The sequence below is a fragment of the Pan troglodytes genome, chromosome 12 (genome assembly GCF_028858775.2).
Source record: "Pan troglodytes isolate AG18354 chromosome 12, NHGRI_mPanTro3-v2.0_pri, whole genome shotgun sequence".
NCBI lineage: Eukaryota > Metazoa > Chordata > Mammalia > Primates > Hominidae > Pan > Pan troglodytes.
Window position 1 is genome coordinate 18,947,831 of NC_072410.2, and position 21,714 is coordinate 18,969,544.

Here is a 21,714-nt window from a genome sequence, read left to right on the forward strand (position 1 = left end):
TCATTCTTTAGTAGGAATTGCCTGGGGTTGTGGCTGAAAGAAGGGAGAAATTGTGGCAACTAAGAAACACAAAAGCCTAACAAAAGTGACTGAGATATCTAAAAGGTTTCTAGAAAGTAACAGATGCAGATGCTTTATTGAGGGTAGGGAAGGGAATGGTGAGAAAGGGAGAAAGAGAGAGAGAGAACAAGAGAGCCCATAGAATACACTGATCCTAGAAAGAATTGTTGATTATATGCTCTTTCAGTCCAATGAAAAGCAAAATGTCACATTTCAGGTTGACATATTAAAATTTGAGGTTCTATCTTGTGGAAATGGTTAAAAAATTAAGTTGGGAAACAGTGAATAAGAATAATACAGAAAATGTATAGGTCAATATTGATCACCATAGGCGAGTGACTTCACAATGTCAATCTTCTCAGTCACCATTTCATGTTCTGTCCATCTCAAAAACATGTTTATTTGCAAGAACCTCCCTATTTTATCCCATTCAGCCATATTCAGAAGAACACATGCCATGTTCTTAGTTTGTATGAATAGTTCTGCTTTTGAAAACATTTCGTCATTATTAAGTCTGTCGAGTCACCAAGCCAAATCAGTTGCCATCTTGTCATCACTAAACACATAGGGAAATTTGCTCTTTTAATTCAAGATTGGACAACCACAGACAGTTATTGTTCAGGTGATGAGATGTTTGCTTGTGGATTATAGTTACTGGCACTGGAAGTAGGAAAGGAAACAAAGATAATTTGCTTTTCATAAAACTTGGTAACACAGGCACTGGGACTCCCCTGGGATGTTTTATGATGGTCATCAGCATTTGGGTAATATTAGTTGATTAATTACTTTACCAATATTTTAAAGTAGGCTGGTCTTATAAAAGTTAGCTCTCTGCATAGCACATTCTCTTAATTATATTCTGTCAATGTCTAGTTTTTTAGATTAAACATTCATAAATATTTATATAACTTATATCGGGCCATTGCACATGTATTTACTGGTGCTCATACTTGTTTATATTATTTTGTTTTGATCATAAGTGTAGAGAGTGGAGCTTCTAGTAGAAAGTCAAGGCAATTGACATTTCGTAAAAATGATTATATATTACATGTTTGAAAAAATGTGAGAATGATTATATATAAATCGCTCTGTACTAGAATTAAAATTTGAGTGGTGTTACTAATGCTGGCATGAATAAAAACTAAAAACTCAATGGAACAAAATACATTTAAAAATATAACTAAAAGAATAAAATTATATTTAAATTTAGAAAATGCATAAAGGAAAAGGAAGTAAAGTATGACTAATCAGGGGAATTGATGCAGCTTTGAGAATTTTGGTAAATATTAGACAGAAATTATGTTTGTTATACAGTGAATTGCCTCAATATGCTAGATTTATACTCTTGGTATATATACTTGTTTTTTTTTTTAATTTTATTAGTATTATACTTTAAGTTTTAGGGTACATGTGCACAACGTGCAGGTTTGTTACATATGTATACATGTGCCGTGTTGGTGTGCTGCACCCATTAGCTCGTCATTTAGTATTAGGTATATCTCCTAATGCTATGCCTCCCATACTTGGTTTTTAAGGTAAAGGCATTTATAATTCATTTAATTTGTTTTATTGTTTGGGGGTAGAATTGACTTCAACATTTTAATTAGTGACTCAACAATGAGTTCAAGAACATCAAGAGAAAAAATCCATTAGATATAAAAGAGCATCTAAAATATCTGGATTCAAGTAACGAATAGTTTGCTTTAAGGCAGAGAATTAACAAGTTAAAATTGACCAAAATAATGACTAAGAAAGGAAATGAACAGAAGAAAAAAGTATTGTTTAACATGATGCTAGTGGTATTGAAAAAAAATGTTTTCCAGAAACTATTTAAGGAAATTATTTAAATCATCTAGAGAAAGTCTTAAACGAATTATTTGAAAAAGTTGAAAATGTGAGAAATAACTGGTTAATAGAGGATCCAGCTGAGTAATTAAAAAGGGCCAAGCTCTAGGAACTGTTGAAGTGTGAAATTGATTTGGGATGATGTAGATATCTGAATTTCATTACATATAAGAATATCCGTTCATGTAGAATCTACTACAGATTTTATTTTAAATAATATATTCATTGTTTCAGGAGGTATAATCTCAAACCTAGGGTCATTATCAGATTCTCTGGATGTTGTGTTATGCATGTTTATATGTCAAGCATCTTCAACAATGGTTAGCACATCAGGCCTTTGCTACATGTTTGTGGAATAAAAGAATAAATGAATGAATGAATCAATTAATTAATTTATCTGCATAGACATGGATGACTATTTTGGGGTTCCATTTTGGTAAAAACAAAAGCATTTAAAAATTACTATGTATAAGGCACTGTGTCTTGTGCTACAGAGGATAAAAAGACAAGCTTTCTGCCACCAAAAGATATAAAATTTAGTTAAGTAGATGACATGGATAGAAGTATGTATAAAATAAGGCAAAGTATAGTTAACATAGTAGTTGAATGTATTGTGATTGCAATGACAGTTTGGGCTATTGTGGGGCAGATGGAATTATTTTTGTTATCTAGCTGTTAGGTAAGAATCACGTAAAATAAAAAGTGGAAACCACAGCAAAGTAAAGGCAAAAGTATGAATTTAATTTTCCATTTAAAAATTCTGAATTAGAGGGGAGAGTCTAGGTGAAGCAGATAAAATATTGATATATTGACTTGTGCACTGTTACTTGATTATTTATTATCAGAGTGTAGAGAGCTGGGCCGAAAACCCTTCAGGTAGGTCTATAGTTAAATGACACTGAGGCAATGGAAATGGCATTTGGAAAAGCCCAGAAGGAAAATTTAAAGTCCAGCTCCTCTTAGTCATATGTGTGGTTCTTCCAAGTTTCTGCAAAGGCAGCTCCTATCACCACAACCACAGTCAACTTTATTCATTTTAATGTATTTCACATTTCCTTTAGGAATTAAGGTGAATTTCCCCAAAGTGTTTATCTAAAAAATATTTATCCTATTCTGAGGCCAATAAGTATGGGAAGTTCTATACTAAAGGTATAGATTACTGAAACTTTTCCTTGGTCTCCCCATCTGAGATTTGTATGTTGAAAATGAAAGCATTTCAGTGTTAAGCTATAAAACACAGTTTCTCAAAAAATAATGATAAAACATATTAAAATAATTATGAATCATGCTTATGATGAGTATTTGTAAAAATATTTTTATTCTTTATTTGTCTGAGGATAAACACATTTGTAAAACCTTGATGATAGTACAGTAAAAATATTCTGTATTCAATTTTTGACTTCAGAAATCTAGTATAATATTTGATGGTATATAATGTCAAGAGAGAATTACATTATTTTATTCACTTGAAAATAATACCTACTTTTAAAATGAAAAAGTTTAAAATAATGCCACATGTGGCCAGTATGTCTATAAACCTTCCCAAATGTGTTAAATTTCTGTTAATATTTTATATTTGACTAACGTTGCAATATATTGTAATAATTGTAAATAAGGCTTTAGATTCACATTATTTTATGTCAAAGAAGTAAACTTTTAACATACTTTTTTGTTTTTGTAGTAACAGGGAAAAATTGCTTGGTGATGGACTAATAATATAGAAGGAGTTTCTCTTCTATGCATTTTTATTCATGGAATGTTCCCCTATTTTACTTTGTAAAGGAAGGTTTCAACACCAAGTTTTGTTTAGGAGCTAAATCATTAAGATTACTAAGCACTTATCAACACCAGATACGTGTGTGCATGTGTGTATACATACATACATACATAGATATATATGTATGTATATAAAATAAAAAAGCAAGTGTATGCATGTCAACAAGTTGCCTGACAATCAAGATCAATAAACAAAACCATAAGGCTGTAGAAGAACCCTCCCCCTCCTCCAATTCATAGATGAATAGAATCAATGCTTGAGAAAATTTCCCTGGAGGGTACAGGGTGGAATTTGGAAACTGTAAAAGGAGCAATGAAAATGGGAAGAGCAGATGGAAGCTATTAAATGAGAATAACATTGCCTCTCACAAAGACTCAAATCAAATGTCATGAACTTCTATTATTGACAACACAGGCAGGCAGCACAGTTATCTTTGGACTTTAAAAAATACATTATATGCAGTATTACACTATAAATAGTTATAAATTCTGCCTCAGCAAAGTGTCATGCACCTGGTAGGTACACAATAAAGATTTTTTGATGATGTTATTCTAATTTTAATAGGGTCACATGTCTAGAAATATTAAAGAAAAAATAAAGATTGCCAAAGGACTTAGTTTACAGTCCACATTGTAAAAATGAAGAAATCCTAAAAATACTTTAAATAGAAAAATGATTTATTTTAATCTCTAAATGATCTACTTGTAGAAAACAGTATTTGATGCTTTGATATAATGTTTTTAAATAGAATTACCAGTGATTCTTACTTCTTTATCAGACATGATCAGGCGCTCCTGACACATGCTTCCCACCTGGATTCCCTTCTTGACCTCTACATCCTGGATGGAGCACTTTAACGCCTTATGAAGGCATGAAACTATTGAGGGATTTGCAAATGAGTTTCTGCAAATAGGACTCAGGAGTCTGCAGGTCATGTTGATGTACTGGCTTGATCTCCTTCTGCAATCATGTGGTCTCTTGATCTCCCATTAGCCCAGCTGTTGGTGCACGTGTGAGCACAGATGATGGTCAATCCCTCCTTGCCTCCCTCACCCACCTGCTTGACTTCTTCCAGTGGGCACTTTTGGGCGAATTAGATATTTTCTACAAAATCTCATGTTTACCAATATCCTTTCATTCTCCTCTTCACCTCATTTTCTTCCATTGCTTGCTATACCATCATACCGGGCAATTTGGACATGACACAACAACTAAGCAATTACATTTCCTGACAAAGAAGGAGGAAGAGGAGGAAGAGATGAGAAGTAAGGTAGGGGAGGGGGGGAAGAAAAAGTCATTCCATTACTTTATTGGCATCAAATAATAAATAAAAGACTCAAGAGACTGATTTTTCTTCTTCTTTTTTTTTTTTTTTTGGTTTCTCCATGTTTTAATGATTTTGCAAAGAGCACCTGACAACCCACATGCTTCCCTGAAGGAAGTATCTCTAGGGTACCTGTTAATTCCAGAATAAGCACAAGACTACTGTAGCAGAGAACCTGATTTTCATGATTTTTGTACCCCCTACACAAGAAGACTGGGCTGCATTTCATAGCCAACAGGTAGCCTTGGTGGAATTGTCCTGGATCTTGAAAGAATTGGTAATTTTTTGCTTCAGGAAATATTGAAATCACTGAATTCTACAGTTGAAATAATATTTCTTCTTAAAATTGTAGAAAGTACTTGTAAATGAATCATGTCTAAAGCTATGTGACTTACACTGCAGGTTTCTATCTCCTTGTTCATGATGGTTGTTACCCATAACTTCTGTTAGAGTTGACTGATTCCTAACTTCTCTCAGCCCAGTTCCTGATGGTACCTCGTATGGACCAGAGTCAGCCAAGCTCCTTGATCAGGGACAGCAGACAAGCTGCCCAATCAAAGAGATCTGAAATTGACTGACTAATGAAATTATTTATCCCCTGGTGGTGTAATCTTAAACCCTTTAGTCCACAGCTGGAGGTGATCAGTTAATTCTCTAAAAGGGTTCAATTTGCCATAGTTAATGAATTAAATTCTTTAAAACCATACTTACTTGCAGAATACAGACTTCTCCAACATTTATTCTAGAGAACTTTTAGGAGCTCATTTTTGTTCTTATTTCAAGTTTATTTTTTTGTTGTGATTGTAATAACTCTTAATTTAATATAAATGTAGTAAATCGCACATTTGAATGTTACTTGTTTGCATGGCTTCTAAATGCTTAACTCCTATTTTAATAGGAGTGTAATAATATTAAGAATCAATTAGCAAGGAGAAATACAGAAAGTAATATTTATAAAGACATAAAAGAAATACTCTGTAAATTTTGGATTTGATCACTATTTAGCTAAATGCCTTTACTCATTCATGAATTTAGTCAATATGCATTGAGTACTACTGTGTGCCAGCAACTGACAATGTTCTAATGATGGTAATGGTGAAATAACAGGGGGGCAATTGCGAATTGTGTTGTGGTGGAGCATGTACCAGGTGACGCAGGAACACTAAGACATCAACTCTAGTCGTAGGGACGGGGTGTGGTTGGAGGGTGGGATTCACAAAGGAGAGTGTGACTGATGTGGGTCTGAATGAAGAAGCAGGAATCAGGCAGGAAAAAAGTGTCACGTATGAAGAGCCAACCATTCCATTCCCTGCTGTTTAACTAGCTGTTACAGCTTGGACAATCTACTTCTCTGGATCTGTTTCCTCAATGTAAAATTAATATAATAATAAGTAATTGTCTTAGTCCATTTTTGATTGCTTATAACAGAATACCTGATTACAACTTAATAATATTAATATTACAATTAACTAATTAATATTATTTACAATTTTAAATATTAATTATATTTTCTTGTAGTTATGGTGGCTCACACCTATAATCCCAACATTTTGGGAAGCCGAGGTGAGTGGATTGCTTAAGCCCAGGAGTTTGAGACCAGCCTGGGCAACATGGTGAAACCCCATCTTTACTAAACATACAAAAATTAGCTGGGCGTTGTGGTGTGTGCCTGTAATCCCAGCTACTTGAGAGGCTGAGGCAGGAGAATCGCTGGAACCTGGGAGACGAAGGTTACAGTGAGCCAAGATAGCACCTCTGCACTCCAGTTTGGGTGAAACAGCAAGACTTTGTCTCAAACAAAAGAAGAGAAGAAAAAAAAATTAATTTCTTACCGTTATGGAGGCCAGAAAGTCCAACGCCAAGTGGTTACATCTAGTGAGAGCCTTCTTGCTGGTAGGGACTCTGCAGAGCTCCAAAGCAGCACAAGGCATCACAGGGCCACTGAGAGGGGCTGACCATGCTAGCTCAGGTCTCTCTTCTTCTTCTTATAGAGCCGCAGGCCTTACTCCCATAGTAACCCATTAATTCCTTACCCCATTACTCTGTGAATGGGTTAATTCATTTTTAAGGGCACAGCCCTTGTGACCCAATAATCTTGTAAAGGCTCCACCTCTCACTACTGTGACATGGGGTATTAAGTTTTAACATGAGTTTTGGAGGGGTCAAATACTGAAAACAAAGCAGTGTGTACCTCTTAAGATTGCTGGGACTATAACATATATAAAGTGCTTGGAGGGGCATCTGGGACATAGGATGGGTTGTATAAGTGTTCCCTAATGTTTTCACTGTACCTGGCACCTAGATAGCAGTGGACAGTAGCAAGGAAAGGGAAGATGAAGGAGTCAGAAGGCCACAAGGAATGGATTATGTAAGAAAATAAAGCATGTGGTATTTTACAGAGCATGGACTTTTTCTGAGAGCCATGGGATTATTGAAGGGTTTCAAGGAGGGAATAATGATCAGTTTCACAATATAGAGATGAGCTTGGCTCTGATGTGATCAAGGTGTTGTCTGAACTGCAGGAAGGGAGTAGAAGAGGGGAAAGCTGTAGAGGGGCCCTCAGCCAAAGGATGACACTCAAAACCAACACAGTGGTGGGAAGAAGGTGGTGGGATAAATCCTAGAGAATTTGCTCTTAATTCGAAACATAACCTATGCATGTATTTCCGCATCTCAGATCCCGTTGTGATAATATTTGTGTATTGCTTAATTTATTTGATGTTAACATTGAGCATCATGCACTCATTCACTTTTTTTCTACATTGTAAATGGTTATTTTTTAAAAAGAAGCTTGCTTAGATTTTTCCTTTTATGATTTTATCTTTATTTTTACAAATTTATGGGGTACATGAAAAATTTTGTTACATGTATAGAATGCATCGTGAACAAATCAGGGTATTTAGGGTGTCTATCGCCTAAGAACAATACATTTTTGTTAAGTATAGTCACCTTCCTCAGCTAGCAAACATTGAATTTATTCCTCCTGGTTTGGTGTATGTTTCTACCTTTTAATTCACTTATCTTCATCCTCCTCTTCCCTCCACTCACTTCTCTGTTTCTATCTTTCCACTCTCTACCTGTGTGTGATCAAATGTTTTAGCTCCCACATATGAATGAGAACACGAGGTATCTAAGGTATATTTCTTTGTGCCTGGCTTATTTCACTTAACATAATGACCTCTGGTTCCATCCATGTTGCTGCAAATAACATGACTTCGTCCTTTTTCATGGCTAAACAGTATTCCATTGTGTATATGCATATATGCACCACATTTTCTTTATCCATTCATCACCTGATGAACACTTAGGCTGATTTCATATCTTTGCTATTGTGAATTTTGCTGCAATAAACACGTGAGTACAGGTATCACTTGGATATATTGATTTCTTTTCCTCTGGGTAAATTCCCAGTAGTAGGTTTCCTGCATCAACTGGTAATTCTCTTTTTAGTTTTTTGAGAAATCTCCATATTGTTTTCCATAGTGGTTGTACTCATTTACATTCCCACCACTAGAGAGAGTTTTCTCCATATCTTCACCAACATGTTTTTTTGTGTGTGTGTTTTTAATAATAGCCACTCTGACTGGGGTAAGATGATATCTCTTGTGGTTTTGATTTACATTTTTCTGGTGATAAGTAATGTCGAGCACTTTTTCATATGCCTGTTGGGTGTTTGTATGTCTTCTTTTGAGAAATGCCTATACATGTCTTTTATTTTAATGGAATTATTTGTTAATTATTTATTCTCATATGTTTTAGTGGGAAGTATTTGATACATGCATAAGAATATAGATGTCATACATATACTTTATAAAGCATAATAATAAAGCAAACACCTCTGAAACAAATACCCAACTTCAGAAATTGAATCCAGCAAAGATTCTTTTCTAGACCAAATTCTACTCAGGCTCTTCTGAACTTTCTTTCAAGTAGCTTTTGACTTTTGGACTTTTGTGTTCATTTCTGCACTGTCCAATTTTAGTAAGAATCCTAAGTCAGTTTTTAAGTCAGAATCTCCTATCCTCCATATCTGATCACCCTCAATATCTAATCAGGTTCCTCATCCTCCACCACCTCCCATGTCTGCACCCCGGCTTGTCTTCAGAGAAAATTCTATTTGTTTGGTTTTGCCAGAATTCCCTCTTACTCCTGTTGTTTCCTCTTGGTAATATTCTATCCACTGATCCCCACCCTGTTACTTGGCTATACATTCCTACATGCCTGTGCTGTATTCAGAGCCTAATCCAATCTCTCTCCCATTGTAATGGTCCCTATACCTACTGAAATGGCCTCTTATTGAATAAATTATGTCTTACTGTCTTTAACAAGTGTCAGCAACTATATTTCTTTAATAGATCTTAGCATTACCATTTATATCTCTTATAGCTCTCCCCTGTCAAATCCCAAACTCTTGTCTCTCCCTTAGATGTAAACATTATCCTGTATTAAAAAAAAAAACTATTACTTTTATTTATGGATTTATCACACTTGGACATACTCCTATGTAATGTATTATTTATTATTTGTTAACTTTATTTTTAAGACCCAATTATTACCTTTAGTAATAAAGTCTAAAATGTAACTTGGTGATTTTTCAACATTATGTAACTAAGATTCATATTTGTTGCATGTAGCTCTAGTTTATTCATTTTCACCACTATATTTCATTCCATTATATAATTGTAGAAATACATTTGAATTTACTTGAGTGAGTTAGTTACTTCTGTTCTGACAAACAGTGCTGCTATAAACATTTTCTTACATGTTGAGTGATGCATGTGTGCCAGAGTTTCTCCAGGACTGAAATTGCTAGATCATAGGATACATGAAGGTCAAGTAAACTAGATAATGCCAACTTGTTCACACACAGGTTATGCCCATTTTCAGTGCCATTCTCAATGCTAGCAGCTTTGGGAGTCCCTGGTTTTTCTATATCCTTGCCAATATTTGTTATTGTTAGACTTTTACCTTTTTTTTTCTTGAAAATCTAGAGGTTGCAAGTGGGATATTATTATGATTTAATTTACTTAATTATTGTGGAGATCAAATGACTTTACATATATTTATTGATTCTTCATGCTTCTTCCTCCAGGAAATATCTATTATATTGTTTGCCCTTTTCTCTATTAATTTTTTAATTAATAGAGTTCATAGAATCTGAATGTTAGTTGGTTATGTATGTGGCTAATATCCACTGTCAGTTTGTACGTTTTCTTTTTACTTTTTTATGGCAGTCTTTTGATGAATAGAGGTTCTTAATTTTAATGTAATTTGTTGTCAGTCTTTTCCTTTAATTTAGTGCATCTTGTGCTTTGTATATAAACTCCTTCATCCTGAGGACCTAAAAACATTCTATACTTTCTTCTAAAGGTTGTAATGTTTTCCCCTTTACATTTAGGTTTTAAGCATATTTAACTGATTTTTATGAGGTAAGGATCTTCCTTCACATTTAGGTTTTAAGCATATTTAACTGATTTTTATGAGGTAAGGATCTTCCTTTTTTATTTTGTTCTCTTAATATGTGCTATGTGCTTTAACTCATGCCAGGAATACAAAAATAAAATGCAATAAAACAATATAAAATAATACAAAGAACAGTATGCCTAATTTCAAGAGTGTTAGACTAGTAAGAAAAAATAACAGTAGTCATACCTTGAGTTTGTATGGTACTTTACAAATTAAACAGCCCTTCATATAACCCAAGATCCACTGGCTAAACTTTCTAAAAGCAAATCACAGAATGTCTTTCCCTTGTTTAAAACCTTTCATGTTTTCTTATGCTGTCCAAAATAGGATATAAACCCCTTGACTTAGTCAACTTGGTACTAGATAATTTTGCCCCCTTTTACCTCTCTAGATACTGCTGTACCCACTAGACATTCTTGTCTACCTATTTCCAGTTGTTGGGCTCAGAAAATGTACTCCAAATTGTGGCATTTTGGTGTGCTAAGTACTTTGAACTACAGGCAATAGAGAGGCCTCAGAACCAGCCTCCTGCTCATCTTCCTTCCCCGAAGCATTCGTAGAAACCAGAATTCCTCTTTCGTAAGTTGGGTCACAGAAACTGGAACATTAAAGCAAGCCATAAAACCCAAACAGTCACTCTCTTTCTTCTCCTGTTTCCGTTGAAGATCCTCATTTCAGAGGGGTCCTGCCTCATACCCGGAAGGAAGAAATGCTACACAGAGGCCAAGAAGAGTCTGAGCAGATAGGCCTTGCTGGGTTTCTCTCCTCACTGGTTTACTGTTAGATCATACCCTTTGTCCCTACATAGCTGCCCATTCTTCATTGAACCTAAGCATAAAAACAGTTTTTCCTAATTATTGGGGTCTTCACTTTTAAGCGTTCTGTGTCATGTAAAACTTTGATGAAATAAATTTGCTATGCCTTTCTTTGTTAACTTTTTTGTTGTTGTTGTTATAGTACTGTCAACCATGACTCTTATGATGGATTAGGAAGGTATTATACCTTTTCCACACTTACACAGACATATGAATCACATGTTGTTCAAATGCCCCATGCCATCTTTTAATCCTATTCCTTTCTTCTGCTATGAGAGTTGTAATTTAGTTAAGGGGCGGCTGCAATTCTAGACAAGAAATGATGACTTCCTAATTCAGTGGATGTGGAAATATATAATGAGAACACCATTTGAGAATTATGAAGAAAACAGACTTTGTAAGTATTTGAGGGCTAAGTAGACATGCACGAATGAGTGATAAAGGATATAGATGACCATTGATCTCTTCATTGTCATATAGCAAACTTCCTTATATACTGGAAGATATCTGTCGAATGAATGAACGAATGAATGAATGAATGAGAAAGTAGGCGTAAAAACAGTCCTTTCATTTTGGCAATTCGGTTCTTTGGCTATTTATTTTAAGTCTGATTATCTGTATAGGTTTTTGCTTTGTTTTGTTTTTTGCTGTATCCTTAGGTAAATCTATACATAGCCACCTAAAATAATGCCGTTTTTAACTATTATAACAAGGTAATACCTCTGTTAGAACAGAATTTCTAGTAAGCTCATGAACCATGATTTTGTACTTCTATGGACACAACTAATCATCTTTAAAGAAAAATCTTGATTGAAGGCTTTAGCATTGGAAGGATTTATTGGATTTTAACGTGCACCTAAAATATATTTTAAAGTACCTTTTACTTAGTCACAGACAACTAATGGCTTTAATGAAAGAAGAATATCAAGGTGTACATATAATTTTAGTTCATGATTTCACTAATGATCCTAATTATTGAAGCTCTCAGCCAGTACTCATGCTTTTACTAATTTTTTAGCTGGATCGAGTACATGTAAATTTCAACTAATAAAATGCATTCTTATATTTATTTAAAATTATATATACGTATTATTTTTTCCTTCATGCAATTTTCCTGTGTGAGGGAGGGGTGCTACTCCTTTTAAAATTATTATTTTCACAGAAATTAAAATCCCACCAAATCTGCAGTGATACATGCACCCTGTAATCAATGGCACTCCATGTCCTTTCAGGCTCATTTCTGCACTCGGGAGCCGACTGAGCTCAAAGGACAGCCCATTCTTGAGGCTGCAGACCTTTCTCTGATCAATACCAGCTTCAGGATCTGTGAGGTCAAGTCTGTGCCCTTTCTTGCTACAGAGCTACTTCTAGGCAAGTCGCTTCTTTGTGCTCCTGGCCTCTTGCTCACTTCCTTTCTGTTGGAATCACTGGGTCTCTGCTTTCAAGCTCCCTGCACTCCGGACTCACAGCCGCTTTCCAGAGAAGGCCCCAGCCGGGCTTACCTCCTCAACCAGCACCACAGCCGCTTCTCATATCCTCACCAAGAGGTGATCTGGGCAAGACCTCTACAGAAACAAATCTGTCGTTGCTTTTCCACCTCCTAATCCTTTATGTATAGCCTATTTCTCTAGTTTTCTAACAAGTCTCCTGAGTAAAAATGATGAATAGTAGAAAATGCATGGACATTGGGGATGGACAAAGTTCTTTTTTCTTTTTACCTGTGTGACCTCTTAGTTTCAATATTTTCAGAATATTGTGTGAAAATTAAATATCAAATATAGACATAACATCTTGATACAAAATGAGTGGTACATAAGTGCTAGATGCTACTGCTGCCTGGGGTCAACCTCACTCTATGGAAATACCTAAACCTTTTGCTCACGGCATTTTTTGCCTTTTCTAGGTTTTGAACTAACTAACTAAATAAATAATGCACTAATTAATTTTACCCTTCTCTCTCCTTTGATTCTCCCTCCTCTGGAATGTACTTAGCATTAAGTTCATAACATAAGCTCATCTGGAAGAAATAAAAGTTAAGGCTCTGTAAATTAGTTAATATAAATCTTTACTACTTCTGACTAATTATATCTGTCTAAATCTCCAAAGTTTTCTGTACTTTCTGTCAGCTCTGTCACCTTATGCATCAGATGTTATCAAAGATTTTGAAGACCATAGCGTGAAATAGGCCTCAATTCTGTGGAAATGCCCCTCAGTTTCTCAGGCAAGAGTTAGTGCTGGGTGCTTGCTTTTCCATTACTACATCGGGGACACTCAATAAAGTGTCCTCTTCAGTAGAAAGTGCATTTTTTGGGGTGGGGATATAAGTTTTTTTTTTTTTTTTTGAACCACTAATCCTGCAATCGTGATGGAACGATTCCTTTCTAGGCTTGCCATCTCCAAGTTAGATGGTTATTATTACTCTGAATCAGAGAAGGTGGACACAAGTAAGAAAGCACATGGCATTTGGATAAATGGTTGCTGATACCTTTAAATACAGTTTGGGACTTCTCCCCAGAGTGTCTGCTGTAACTAATAGGAAATCCAGGTAGAGACACCTGGCACAGCTCTCATCAATTTATCCACCCAGCTATCCATTCTTTCAACAAGGGCTTGTAGGTAGCTACTCTTGCTGGACACTGGGCTTGGCTCATCATAAGCCTTCAAAAATATTGATAAAGTAAAGAAAAAATGAAGAAAACAAAGATGAAAATGAGGAGTTGAAGAGGTCCTGTCTCAGTGTGGTGTTTTGCTCCTGCTCAACATGGCCTGTCTTCCTTACAGCTCTGTCCCAGACTCACAGTCTTCTCTGTGTGCCAGCACTATTTTTCTTTCTCTCCACTTCCTGAGGCATAAGTAATTGCCCTGGATATTTTTTTACAAAGCTATCCACACTTTAAAACAACGAAAAAAATGTAAGCACAAGGACTGAAGCACTGGTTGGTACTGGAATTTGCAAATGGATTAGAGGAAGAATTCTCTTTAGCAATAGTGACTTTATGGGGCCTCCCATCAGAATATGTGGAATGTCATCAGTTTCTGACTATGGGATACTTAATAGGAATTTTCCTGCAGGTCTTCATTCATTTTGTGCTGGGTATGGATCTGAGAGTCCCTCTCCAACTAGAAGACTGGAATGTTGTAGTGTAGCCCACAATCTTGTCAAAGGTAGGTCATGAGTGTCTGAAGATTTCTTAGGCTTACCAACTGTGAGGATGAGTTCCACTAGCTTCTGAAAGATCTAATGCCCTTCTGGGCCTTTTTAAGGAAATAAACCATAAAAGTTATACCAATTTTCTCTGCGTGTACCCACTCCCCCATTTTCATTATGTCTCCTATTTGCAATCTTATAGAATTGAGTACATTCAGAATGTAAAGTATGGCTGAATAGATTGTCATTTCCTGCTTGATTTTGCTTGACTTATTAATACTAGGAAAAATGGGGCATTCTAGAAAGTGAGACCTGGAAGATGAGTTTTCTCAAGTGGACATTTATCCATGTCTGAAATATTGACTGAGTTTCTTTGACGCATGCCAGGCACTGTTCTAACATCCTTGATATTGGATCTTTTCAATGGCATTTATGAGAAATGTAGAATTATTAGACTGATTTTTCAAATGGGGTGATAAAGTTTAGGAAAATTTTTAGACTTGTCTGAGTTTATGTCACCTGTTAGTGGCAGAACTGGAATTTCACTATGGACAGCACAATTTCAATACTGAGATCACTGTCGATCAGCTATAGCCCTTCCAAGTAAGCAGACAGGATCCTGTCCATATGTAGTTTATAGTGTCTAGCTGGAAAGATGGATATGTAAACAACTATTGACCTGTGACATGAAGGATGGGGGGAGCTTTGAGAGCACATAGCCAGGGCAGTCAGGAAGGGGCACTTAGGGTGAAACCTGGAAAATGATAGGAGGTCAGTAGCAGGGAAAACACCAATCTAAAGATAGCTTTAAAATGATGGGAGCAAAAAGAGTGAATGTGCATTATTCTCCAGGCATTTTCTTCATCTAAAGGTACTGCTTTTTTAAATTTCTTGATAGATTTGAAAATGTCAACAGCAACGGGTATAAATTAAGAAGAAAACCTTTCTTTGAAATAAAAATACAACAGTTTTTCTTCTTTCTTCCTGAAGTAACTTCTGCTTATTTCCTAATTTCTTTCTTTTTCTAAGACTGGGACTCCTAAACTTTCTAAACTATTAATGATGGGTTTGGAATCATGATGCATTTCATCTTTTTTCCTCACTGCAGGCTGCAAGCAAAGGGTAATGTCTGTAGAAAGTTATAAAATCGCAAAAATGAGGATTCAGCATCAAATTACCATCTTGCCCTTAAATATCATGCTGCTTCTGTTATTCTAAAGCAGGTGAATGTTGGATACAGATGCAGCTCGAAGCCATTATTCTAACCCACACTGTTAGTACAGAGATTTCATTTGCAGAAAGTCACTGTGTCCCATCATGCTTGGAAACCTAGAACATGCTCTGCATTCACTCAGTGGCAGTTGCGTTTACATTTTAACGGCATGCAGTGCACTGAGAAGTTGGGTCCTGCGCACATCCTTACACATATGAATAAATAATGTTAAAGCTAATAAGATCTCTGAGAGAAAATGATGATTGTCTTTAATCACTAACCTTAAGCAGCAGCGAACCATATTATCAAACACCTTCATTTCTTATAAAACTATCTATCACACACAATATAGACCTGATGAAAAAGAAGGTGGAAGTAATCAGGACAGAATGCCAATTACCTCATTACTTGTCATAGCACATTGTAACTGGAAATTGCTTCTTTCAGGTTCTGTTTGCTCAGGCAATTACAATAAACTCTCTGCTTGACATGTTGTTTGCACAGATGTAGTGCATTAATAAACATGAGGGCTAATCTGAATTATTGAACCAGCCACAATAATTCCAACAAAGGATTTATAATAAGTCCAAGAAAGCTGAGGTATCACTGGAATTCCCTGTAAGCAACACTGACATACTTTATCACATGTAAAATCCTCAAATTTAATGTACAGTACTGGAATATGTCCCCTAGGTATTTTATGTTTTCTGTGGCTCTAAGTCCTAAGCAACTGCCATCATGAAGGAGAATCAAGACTGCTAAGGTAAGTGGCAATATCACAGACTTAGAGGAAATTACTTTATTTGCTGCATAGCTTGCACATGTTGAGCTCTTTTTACCCTATTTTTACAAATCTAATTTTATTTAAAAAAAAAAAAACCCTTCTGTGGTAGTTGTAAAACATTAAATGTTGCAAAGTATCATGGAAATGTACTGTTATCCGAAGAATGGAATGAAAGATGTGTGAAATTCCTTTCCTGCTCATATTCCTAGAAAGGGCATCGTACAAATATAGAAAGCCTTGCAGAGAACAGCCTCCAATCATGGTCAAATATGAATAATCTTTCAGAGCAAAGCTCACAAAGTTTTCTTTACCTAAATTGAGTCCGTCTAACTGAGTTCACTTTTCCTATAAACGTTTCTTATTTAAAGAAATAATTTTAATGTCAAAAATATATCCACTTGGAAAAATTGTGTGCCTCATCAATTTCTACCACACAGCCATACAGAGGCTGGATTTTAAAATAACTTTGCTTTTTGCCATGTGAGTAATGAATAGAATTAGAAATAGAAATGTCTTCAGAAGAGAATTGGATGCATTTAGCATAATGATTTCATGGGGGGGGGGTTATTAATGCTATTGACTGTGATTGGGAGTGTGTTCCTAGCCTTTGAAGTTCTGGGCAGGGTACATTTGGCAAAGTCTCTCAAGACAGACTCTGGTGTTGTAAAAGGGACAAGATCCTGTCAGTGAATAACCATAGCAATTTTTACATTCTTGGGCAAAGCCATACTCACAGAATAGAGTACCATAAGGTTGCATCATTTCTCCCCACGTTAAAGCAACTTACTTCTCTCTCAGTTTCCTCTTATGTTCACTCTCCTTTTGATACCGTGTAATTAATTGCACTCTAATATGGGTGCAGTGGTTTGATTATAAATCTAAATTACAGTAGCAGCAAGAAGCCACTCAATTGTAATATATCTATATAAAAAAGGAGACAAGTTACCACCGTAGAACCCCTTTCAAATGAAGAACACATATTGTTCCAACTCTAAGCATTGCTCAGATGTGCAGTCACTAGGCAATAACACTGAAATTGTCAATTAATCTCAGAAAATTTTTGAGGACTAGTTCTTGTGTTTTCCTTGAATTTTGAGTTCTCAAAGCATAGAAATTAAGAAGTAAAACAGGCTTTTTTTGGTCATAAAATGGACTCTCTAGGTTTTGAGCAACAGTTAAATGTAAAATGAAAGTTTGCATGTAAGATTTCTCCTAATTCAAACTCACAGATTCATATAAAAATTTAGATATTGTCACTGTCCTTTACTGACTCTATTCCACCTCAGCTCTGGTCTCGCTGCCCCAACACCCTCTCTCTCAGCATCTGGAGTCACCCCTCTCCACCCCCAACTTCATGAAATGCTGCTTTACTAGGACAGAAACTGCACTTTCTATGGCTTAAAAGAAAATGTGAATCAAGATATCTCAAACACTAATGGGATATATTAAAGCAATTTAATTATTTTAATCTCTTTCATATATCATGAAATTATGTAGAACAATTTCATTTAAGTGTTACCATCACTGTTGAGACTTCAATTGTGAATTGTTACACCAGCAAATATTGAAGAACATGAGTGCTAGTGAAGTTCTATTGCACTGTATGCAAGTGAGGACCAGAATGACACCAGGAGGAAAATTTCCATCATAATCAACTTATTCATTCCGTAATAACCTCCTTAGGAATCATACTTCAAGATTATAATGTTCCGTGATTAGTTTCAGTCCAAAGTTAATGTTGTTCTTTGAGTTCATGTTTGCTTTACTCAAGTTATAACACTCTCACATAGAGCAAGAATAATTTTAATTATAAAATAATTATAAAAATAAATTGAATAAAATAAATGAACAATAGGTTAAAGGAAGCTGAATTAGACCATTTAAATACCGCATAGAGTAGGCCTTCTTTGAAAGACAAAATACATATGAAAGTTAAAAGTAAGGAAAGTCAGGTTCCATGAAACAAAAATTACTTTTCAGTTAATTTTAACCACATAATTCCCTGTTTCATAATAAATTTTCTCTGTATTACATATAACTTGTTAAAAGGCAAGGGTGCATAGTTATCTACAACTATGTATATGTTGGGGATAGATGGTTTCCCCGATTATTTTTCAATGTTTTACACAAGTGAATATTCAAAAGCAAAAATACAAACTATATGTTTTTTCCAATGTCATCATATCAATAATTCAAATTAAATCATAGACAAATCAAAACTTAGAAAAGTCTGAATCTTCACCATTAGCTAATGCAATTTAAGCATATGTATAATTGGAGTATGTTAATAAGATTATAAATAACATTTTTAAACAAAATGTACAGTTTTGAAGATGAGAGTCTTTCAAACTTTGAAAGGTTCTTGTCTTTATATCAGATATGAACCTAGATATTTAATGCATAGCTAGATTAATATTACATTCATGTCAATATTATATATATTTCTGATATATAAAAATCGTATTAGTATAAACTGACAGCAATAAAATCATAGTCATATGATTCATAAAAGTAGGGTAGTGAATGAAATCCATGAGAAATTTCATACTAGTTACAAAGTAAAAAGAAGATGTACTCTTATTCATTCTAGGTTAATTTAATTCCAATCACAATTATTGAATACAAGTGGATCCATTCATTTCCTAGCAAATAAATTAAATAGTAATCTGCTCTGGATCATTTGCTGTGTGTTCAGTCATTATTAAAAGCTTAGGAAACTTGTGTGAGAAACTTTAAGAGATAACAGTGTCAGCAAATTCATATAATCATATACATGTAGGCATATTATCTGCAATGGTTTCATATAAATAAATATGTATACCCACATACAAATATACTCCACAAAATACGTATACCCACATACAAATATATATGTACCTATAAGACATCAATTTAACTAAGTAGTATTCACTTTTTTAAAGTTTCATTGTAATTTAGATTATTTCAAAAAAATAATTTGATTTTCTGGTAAAGGTTGTTCATAGTTAGGAGAGTACTTTAGATATGAAAGGTTATTATTTTAGGTCACTTATTAAACAGTCAAAATCTGGAAATTTAGTGTAAAAGAGTAAAGTGATCATTTTTAACTGGTAAAATATTGTAACTGCAGATGGTGTGCAGGGAGCTGGGAGCAGGAATGGACCACACTTGAGGTCTTAAGAGCAATAGTTGAAGCTGCTACAGCCCTAGTGCAGTACCACGGTCTTCACAATATTTTTATTTCCACCAATTTTTTAATTGCTTTTTCTCCCTAGAAACTAATGATTTATCTAACTGAAATGTAAAATTGACATATGTTAGCCATTTCCGTTTTCAACTCCTTCTTCCATTCCAGATTCGATTAACCCCCATATATAAACTTAACAGCACTCACACACGGGGCATTGAGTACACAGATATGGAAAGGGAAATATAAATTATGTTCCAAAAATTTAAAGAATGTATTAATTAAGTTTTGAAGTAATTGATGTTTATGGAAATTACACATTTTAGAGGGTTACAAATCATTCCTAAGATTTTTTTCATAGTACCTTTTCAAAAGTTTCCTTACATTACTATCAGATATTGTTGGAAGCAATGAAAAATATAAAAGCTACAAATAGTAATTTATCACATATTTGTAGCTAAGATACTGTTTAAATTGCATTTTAATAATTATCAGCAAACAGAATCTCAGACTTCAAAGTAAATAATCATCAGAAAATCCTCTAAGTTTACGAGAATAGTCCTTGAATTTCTAATTCCACAGAGATAAATTATGAATCATTTTTGTAAACTTTCCCTCATAGTTGCTTATTCAAATTCAAAAATTAGAGAACTCCCCAATCTTTATAAAAATGACATATATCCACAGTAAGATCACTAAAAATACATATTGGTTACACGTTAGTGAATATCTATAATCCTATCAGTTCTTCCCAAACAGTTATATTTTGAGTATTCTTTATTGTTATGGTCTGTATTTGAAAAGGTTTTGAAGTGCCATTCTGCGGCAAAGTTCTCTGAGTTTAAACATGACATCAGCAAGCCATCATGAAGCCCTTATACTCCACTATAAATCTACTTCTTTCCTAGGAGAGATTAGCAAGTGAAATTGGTAGATATAATTTTAACCACATAATTCCCTGTTCCATAATAAGTTTCTCTGTATTATATTTAACTTATTGAAAGGCGCTTTACTGAGCATATCAACATGATAACACTGAATGTTATGTTTGGATCCTTCATCCTCAAAAATGGATGACGTTGGTCACATGGGTGCCATACTTTTTTGGGATGCTCTACTCAGAACTCTTTTCCAGTTCTGTATCAATTTTCACAATCCATATACTCCCAGGAAAGCAAAGTAACTTGCTACAAAATCAGAATCTGGCAGCTTTTACATATCTTTAAGAAGTTTTTTTTTTTTTTAAGGCGTTCCTTTCCTATTACAGAAATACTCCAAGCAGCCTTTGAAATGCGTATAGACTCTTCCTATTTTTTGTTCATCCAAAGGGGTGGGTACTCCTAGAAAGGTGAAAGGTTTTTGAACATGAGAGTTTCTTCATCTAAGAACTCCATTTACTCCTATGTGAGAAGGTAGGAAACACAAAAAGAGCAGGAGAAATCAATGAGCTTTTGCATTTCCTGGAGATGGTAAAAGACTACTAAATCAGAATGTGGGTTGCTAGACCCCTGCTGAGATGAGAAAACTGAGGCTGAAAAACAGTAAGGAACCCTGTGAGGAGCTGTCAAGACCATGGAGGGAGTAGCACGGAATTATTGACTGGGAGCTTTTAGGAAGTGTTTTAGAGAAAGTTGGTTGCCTTTACTCCAGCAAGAAAAACTCAATACTGGAGAACTTGGAACACTGAAACCAGAGAACTTGCTGTGGGAAGAGACAAGTAAAAAGATTCACCACTCCATTAGACCCCCTCCCAAGGACACCAATCTGGGAGGGGCAATTACTGGACTACTTAAATGTCAGCCTGAGTTGACTGAGCAAATTTTGCCAACAAAAAATTCGAGATCTCTGATGTTTGGCCGGTTTTGGAGGCCATTTTAAACTAAAACTCTTTAAAATGTCCCTTGATAAAGGTTATTTTAATCACAAGAAAGTGCAGCAGGGGAGAATGGGAAAATATTTTCATAAGTGGCTGCTTGTTTGATGTTCGACCATGCTTATTTTTTCTCTATCAAATTTCCTAAGTCTCATTCTTAAAAAGAAGTTCACTAAAAATAATCCAAAAATTAACTTTTGAAGCTACAAAAAATCATGAACCATTTTCCCAGTTTTCCCATTT